We start from the raw sequence: 8,191 nt of genomic DNA, 5'->3' as shown, positions 1-8,191 counted from the left end.
AGTACCATACTATATACAGGGTCAGTTAGTACCATACTATATACAGGGTCAGTTAATACCATACTATATACAGGGTCAGTTAGTACCATACTATATACAGGGTCAGTTAATACCATACTATATACAGGGTCAGTTAGTACCATACTATATACAGGGTCAGTTAATACCATACTATATACAGGGTCAGTTAATACCATACTATATACAGGGTCAGTTAATACCATACTATATACAGGGTCAGTTAATACCATACTATATACAGGGTCAGTTAGTACCATACTATATACAGGGTCAGTTAGTACCATACTATATACAGGGTCAGTTAGTACCATACTATATACAGGGTCAGTTAATACCATACTATATACAGGGTCAGTTAGTACCATACTATATACAGGGTCAGTTAGTACCATACTATATACAGGGTCAGTTAGTACCATACTATATACAGGGTCAGTTAATACCATACTATATACAGGGTCAGTTAATACCATACTATATACAGGGTCAGTTAGTACCATACTATATACATGGTCAGTTAGTACCATACTATATACAGGGTCAGTTAGTACCATACTATATACAGGGTCAGTTAATACCATACTATATACAGGGTCAGTTAATACCATACTATATACAGGGTCAGCTAGTACCATACTATATACAGGGTCAGTTAATACCATACTATATACAGGGTCAGTTAGTACCATACTATATACAGGGTCAGTTAGTACCATACTATATACAGGGTCAGTTAGTACCATACTATATACAGGGTCAGTTAATACCATACTATATACAGGGTCAGTTAGTACCATACTATATACAGGGTCAGTTAATACCATACTATATACAGGGTCAGTTAATACCATACTGTATACAGGGTCAGTTAATACCATACTATATACAGGGTCAGTTAGTACCATACTATATACAGGGTCAGTTAGTACCATACTATATACAGGGTCAGTTAGTACCATACTATATACAGGGTCAGTTAGTACCATACTATATACAGGGTCAGTTAGTACCATACTATATACAGGGTCAGTTAGTACCATACTATATACAGGGTCAGTTAATACCATACTATATACAGGGTCAGTTAGTACCATACTATATACAGGGTCAGTTAGTACCATACTATATACAGGGTCAGTTAGTACCATACTATATACAGGGTCAGTTAGTACCATACTATATACAGGGTCAGTTAATACCATACTATATACAGGGTCAGTTAGTACCATACTATATACAGGGTCAGTTAATACCATACTATATACAGGGTCAGTTAGTACCATACTATATACAGGGTCCGTTAGTACCATACTATATACAGGGTCAGTTAGTACCATACTATATACAGGGTCAGTTAGTACCATACTATATACAGGGTCAGTTAGTACCATACTATATACAGGGTCAGTTAGTACCATACTATATACAGGGTCAGTTAATACCATACTATATACAGGGTCAGTTAGTACCATACTATATACAGGGTCAGTTAGTACCATACTATATACAGGGTCAGTTAGTACCATACTATATACAGGGTCAGTTAATACCATACTATATACAGGGTCAGTTAGTACCATACTATATACAGGGTCAGTTAGTACCATACTATATACAGGGTCAGTTAATACCATACTATATACAGGGTCAGTTAATACCATACTATATACAGGGTCAGTTAGTACCATACTATATACAGGGTCAGTTAATACCATACTATATACAGGGTCAGTTAGTACCATACTATATACAGGGTCAGTTAATACCATACTATATACAGGGTCAGTTAGTACCATACTATATACAGGGTCAGTTAGTACCATACTATATACAGGGTCAGTTAGTACCATACTATATACAGGGTCAGTTAGTACCATACTATATACAGGGTCAGTTAATATCATACTATATACAGGGTCAGTTAGTACCATACTATATACAGGGTCAGTTAATACCATACTATACACAGGGTCAGTTAGTACCATACTATATACAGGGTCAGTTAGTACCATACTATATACAGGGTCAGTTAATACCATACTATATACAGGGTCAGTTAATACCATACTATATACAGGGTCAGTTAGTACCATACTATATACAGGGTCAGTTAATACCATACTATACACAGGGTCAGTTAATACAATACTATATACAGGGTCAGTTAATATCATACTATATACAGGGTCAGTTAGTACCATACTATATACAGGGTCAGTTAATACCATACTATACACAGGGTCAGTTAGTACCATACTATATACAGGGTCAGTTAATACCATACTATACACAGGGTCAGTTAATACCATACTATATACAGGGTCAGTTAATACCATACTATATACAGGGTCAGTTAATACCATACTATATACAGGGTCAGTTAATATCATACTATATACAGGGTCAGTTAATACCATACTATATACAGGGTCAGTTAATACCATACTATATACAGGGTCAGTTAATACCATACTATATACAGGGTCAGTTAATATCATACTATATACAGGGTCAGTTAATACCATACTATATACAGGGTCAGTTAATACCATACTATATACAGGGTCAGTTAATACCATACTATATACAGGGTCAGTTAATATCATACTATATACAGGGTCAGTTAATACCATACTATATACAGGGTCAGTTAATACCATACTATATACAGAGTCAGTTAATACCATACTATACACAGGGTCAGTTAGTACCATACTATATACAGGGTCAGTTAGTACCATACTATATACAGGGTCAGTTAGTACCATACTATATACAGGGTCAGTTAGTACCATACTATATACAGGGTCAGTTAGTACCATACTATATACAGGGTCAGTTAGTACCATACTATATACAGGGTCAGTTAATACCATACTATATACAAGGTCAGTTAATACCATACTATATACAGGGTCAGTTAATACCATATTATATACAGGGTCAGTTAATACCATACTATATACAGGGTCAGTTAATACCATACTATATACAGGGTCAGTTAATACCATACTATATACAGGGTCAGTTAATACCATACTATATACAGGGTCAGTTTATACCATACTATATACAAGGGAGGGTTAATGCCATACTATATACAGGGTCAGTTAATACCATACTATATACTGGGTCAGTTAATGCCATACTATATACAGGGTCAGTTAATACCATACTATATACAGGGTCAGTTAATACCATAGTATATACAGGGTCAGTTAATACCATACTATATACAGGGTCAGTTAATACCATACAATATACAGTGGAGGGTTAATGCCATACTATATACAGGGTCAGTTAATACAATACTATATACAGGGTCAGTTAATACCATACTATATACAGGGTCAGTTAGTACCATACTATATACAGGGTCAGTTAATACCATACTATATACAGGGTCAGTTAGTACCATACTATATACAGGGTCAGTTAATACCATACTATATACAGGGTCAGTTAGTACCATACTATATACAGGGTCAGTTAGTACCATACTATATACAGGGTCAGTTAGTACCATATTATATACAGGGTCAGTTAGTACCATACTATATACAGGGTCAGTTAGTACCATACTATATACAGGGTCAGTTAGTACCATACTATATACAGGGTCAGTTAATACCATACTATATACAAGGTCAGTTAATACCATACTATATACAGGGTCAGTTAATACCATATTATATACAGGGTCAGTTAATACCATACTATATACAGGGTCAGTTAATACCATACTATATACAGGGTCAGTTAATACCAGACTATATACAGGGTCAGTTAATACCATACTATATACAGGGTCAGTTTATACCATACTATATACAAGGGAGGGTTAATGCCATACTATATACAGGGTCAGTTAATACCATACTATATACAGGGTCAGTTAATACCATACTATATACAGGGTCAGTTAATACCATACTATATACAGGGTCAGTTAGTACCATACTATATACAGGGTCAGTTAGTACCATACTATATACAGGGTCAGTTAATACCATACTATATACAGGGTCAGTTAGTACCATACTATATACAGGGTCAGTTAGTACCATACTATATACAGGGTCAGTTAGTACCATACTATATACAGGGTCAGTTAGTACCATACTATATACAGGGTCAGTTAATACCATACTATATACAGGGTCAGTTAGTACCATACTATATACAGGGTCAGTTAATACCATACTATATACAGGGTCAGTTAGTACCATACTATATACAGGGTCCGTTAGTACCATACTATATACAGGGTCAGTTAGTACCATACTATATACAGGGTCAGTTAGTACCATACTATATACAGGGTCAGTTAGTACCATACTATATACAGGGTCAGTTAGTACCATACTATATACAGGGTCAGTTAATACCATACTATATACAGGGTCAGTTAGTACCATACTATATACAGGGTCAGTTAGTACCATACTATATACAGGGTCAGTTAGTACCATACTATATACAGGGTCAGTTAATACCATACTATATACAGGGTCAGTTAGTACCATACTATATACAGGGTCAGTTAGTACCATACTATATACAGGGTCAGTTAATACCATACTATATACAGGGTCAGTTAATACCATACTATATACAGGGTCAGTTAGTACCATACTATATACAGGGTCAGTTAATACCATACTATATACAGGGTCAGTTAGTACCATACTATATACAGGGTCAGTTAATACCATACTATATACAGGGTCAGTTAGTACCATACTATATACAGGGTCAGTTAGTACCATACTATATACAGGGTCAGTTAGTACCATACTATATACAGGGTCAGTTAGTACCATACTATATACAGGGTCAGTTAATATCATACTATATACAGGGTCAGTTAGTACCATACTATATACAGGGTCAGTTAATACCATACTATACACAGGGTCAGTTAGTACCATACTATATACAGGGTCAGTTAGTACCATACTATATACAGGGTCAGTTAATACCATACTATATACAGGGTCAGTTAATACCATACTATATACAGGGTCAGTTAGTACCATACTATATACAGGGTCAGTTAATACCATACTATACACAGGGTCAGTTAATACAATACTATATACAGGGTCAGTTAATATCATACTATATACAGGGTCAGTTAGTACCATACTATATACAGGGTCAGTTAATACCATACTATACACAGGGTCAGTTAGTACCATACTATATACAGGGTCAGTTAATACCATACTATACACAGGGTCAGTTAATACCATACTATATACAGGGTCAGTTAATACCATACTATATACAGGGTCAGTTAATACCATACTATATACAGGGTCAGTTAATATCATACTATATACAGGGTCAGTTAATACCATACTATATACAGGGTCAGTTAATACCATACTATATACAGGGTCAGTTAATACCATACTATATACAGGGTCAGTTAATATCATACTATATACAGGGTCAGTTAATACCATACTATATACAGGGTCAGTTAATACCATACTATATACAGAGTCAGTTAATACCATACTATACACAGGGTCAGTTAGTACCATACTATATACAGGGTCAGTTAGTACCATACTATATACAGGGTCAGTTAGTACCATACTATATACAGGGTCAGTTAGTACCATACTATATACAGGGTCAGTTAGTACCATACTATATACAGGGTCAGTTAGTACCATACTATATACAGGGTCAGTTAATACCATACTATATACAAGGTCAGTTAATACCATACTATATACAGGGTCAGTTAATACCATATTATATACAGGGTCAGTTAATACCATACTATATACAGGGTCAGTTAATACCATACTATATACAGGGTCAGTTAATACCATACTATATACAGGGTCAGTTAATACCATACTATATACAGGGTCAGTTTATACCATACTATATACAAGGGAGGGTTAATGCCATACTATATACAGGGTCAGTTAATACCATACTATATACTGGGTCAGTTAATGCCATACTATATACAGGGTCAGTTAATACCATACTATATACAGGGTCAGTTAATACCATAGTATATACAGGGTCAGTTAATACCATACTATATACAGGGTCAGTTAATACCATACAATATACAGTGGAGGGTTAATGCCATACTATATACAGGGTCAGTTAATACAATACTATATACAGGGTCAGTTAATACCATACTATATACAGGGTCAGTTAGTACCATACTATATACAGGGTCAGTTAATACCATACTATATACAGGGTCAGTTAGTACCATACTATATACAGGGTCAGTTAATACCATACTATATACAGGGTCAGTTAGTACCATACTATATACAGGGTCAGTTAGTACCATACTATATACAGGGTCAGTTAGTACCATATTATATACAGGGTCAGTTAGTACCATACTATATACAGGGTCAGTTAGTACCATACTATATACAGGGTCAGTTAGTACCATACTATATACAGGGTCAGTTAATACCATACTATATACAAGGTCAGTTAATACCATACTATATACAGGGTCAGTTAATACCATATTATATACAGGGTCAGTTAATACCATACTATATACAGGGTCAGTTAATACCATACTATATACAGGGTCAGTTAATACCATACTATATACAGGGTCAGTTAATACCATACTATATACAGGGTCAGTTTATACCATACTATATACAAGGGAGGGTTAATGCCATACTATATACAGGGTCAGTTAATACCATACTATATACTGGGTCAGTTAATGCCATACTATATACAGGGTCAGTTAATACCATACTATATACAGGGTCAGTTAATACCATACTATATACAGGGTCAGTTAATACCATACTATATACAGGGTCAGTTAATACCATACTATATACAGGGTCAGTTTATACCATACTATATACAAGGGAGGGTTAATGCCATACTATATACAGGGTCAGTTAATACCATACTATATACTGGGTCAGTTAATGCCATACTATATACAGGGTCAGTTAATACCATACTATATACAGGGTCAGTTAATACCATAGTATATACAGGGTCAGTTAATACCATACTATATACAGGGTCAGTTAATACCATACAATATACAGTGGAGGGTTAATGCCATACTATATACAGGGTCAGTTAATACAATACTATATACAGGGTCAGTTAATACCATACTATATACAGGGTCAGTTAGTACCATACTATATACAGGGTCAGTTAATACCATACTATATACAGGGTCAGTTAGTACCATACTATATACAGGGTCAGTTAATACCATACTATATACAGGGTCAGTTAGTACCATACTATATACAGGGTCAGTTAGTACCATACTATATACAGGGTCAGTTAGTACCATATTATATACAGGGTCAGTTAGTACCATACTATATACAGGGTCAGTTAGTACCATACTATATACAGGGTCAGTTAGTACCATACTATATACAGGGTCAGTTAATACCATACTATATACAAGGTCAGTTAATACCATACTATATACAGGGTCAGTTAATACCATATTATATACAGGGTCAGTTAATACCATACTATATACAGGGTCAGTTAATACCATACTATATACAGGGTCAGTTAATACCATACTATATACAGGGTCAGTTAATACCATACTATATACAGGGTCAGTTTATACCATACTATATACAAGGGAGGGTTAATGCCATACTATATACAGGGTCAGTTAATACCATACTATATACTGGGTCAGTTAATGCCATACTATATACAGGGTCAGTTAATACCATACTATATACAGGGTCAGTTAATACCATAGTATATACAGGGTCAGTTAATACCATACTATATACAGGGTCAGTTAATACCATACAATATACAGTGGAGGGTTAATGCCATACTATATACAGGGTCAGTTAATACCATACTATATACAGGGTCAGTTAATACCATACAATATACAGTGGAGGGTTAATGCCATACTATATACAGGGTCAGTTAATACCATACTATATACAGGGTCAGTTAATACCATACTATATACAAGGTCAGTTAATACCATACTATATACAGGGTCAGTTAATACCATACTATATACAAGGTCAGTTAATACCATACTATATACAGGGTCAGTTAATACCATACTATATATACACGGGAGGGTTAATACCATACTATATACAGGGTCAGTTAATACCTTACCATATACAAGGTC

The sequence above is a fragment of the Oncorhynchus mykiss genome, chromosome 16 (genome assembly GCF_057628025.1).
Source record: "Oncorhynchus mykiss isolate SJ-2025 chromosome 16, ASM5762802v1, whole genome shotgun sequence".
NCBI lineage: Eukaryota > Metazoa > Chordata > Actinopteri > Salmoniformes > Salmonidae > Oncorhynchus > Oncorhynchus mykiss.
The sequence above is the reverse complement of the archived record's forward strand: the minus strand, read 5'-3'. Positions refer to the sequence as shown.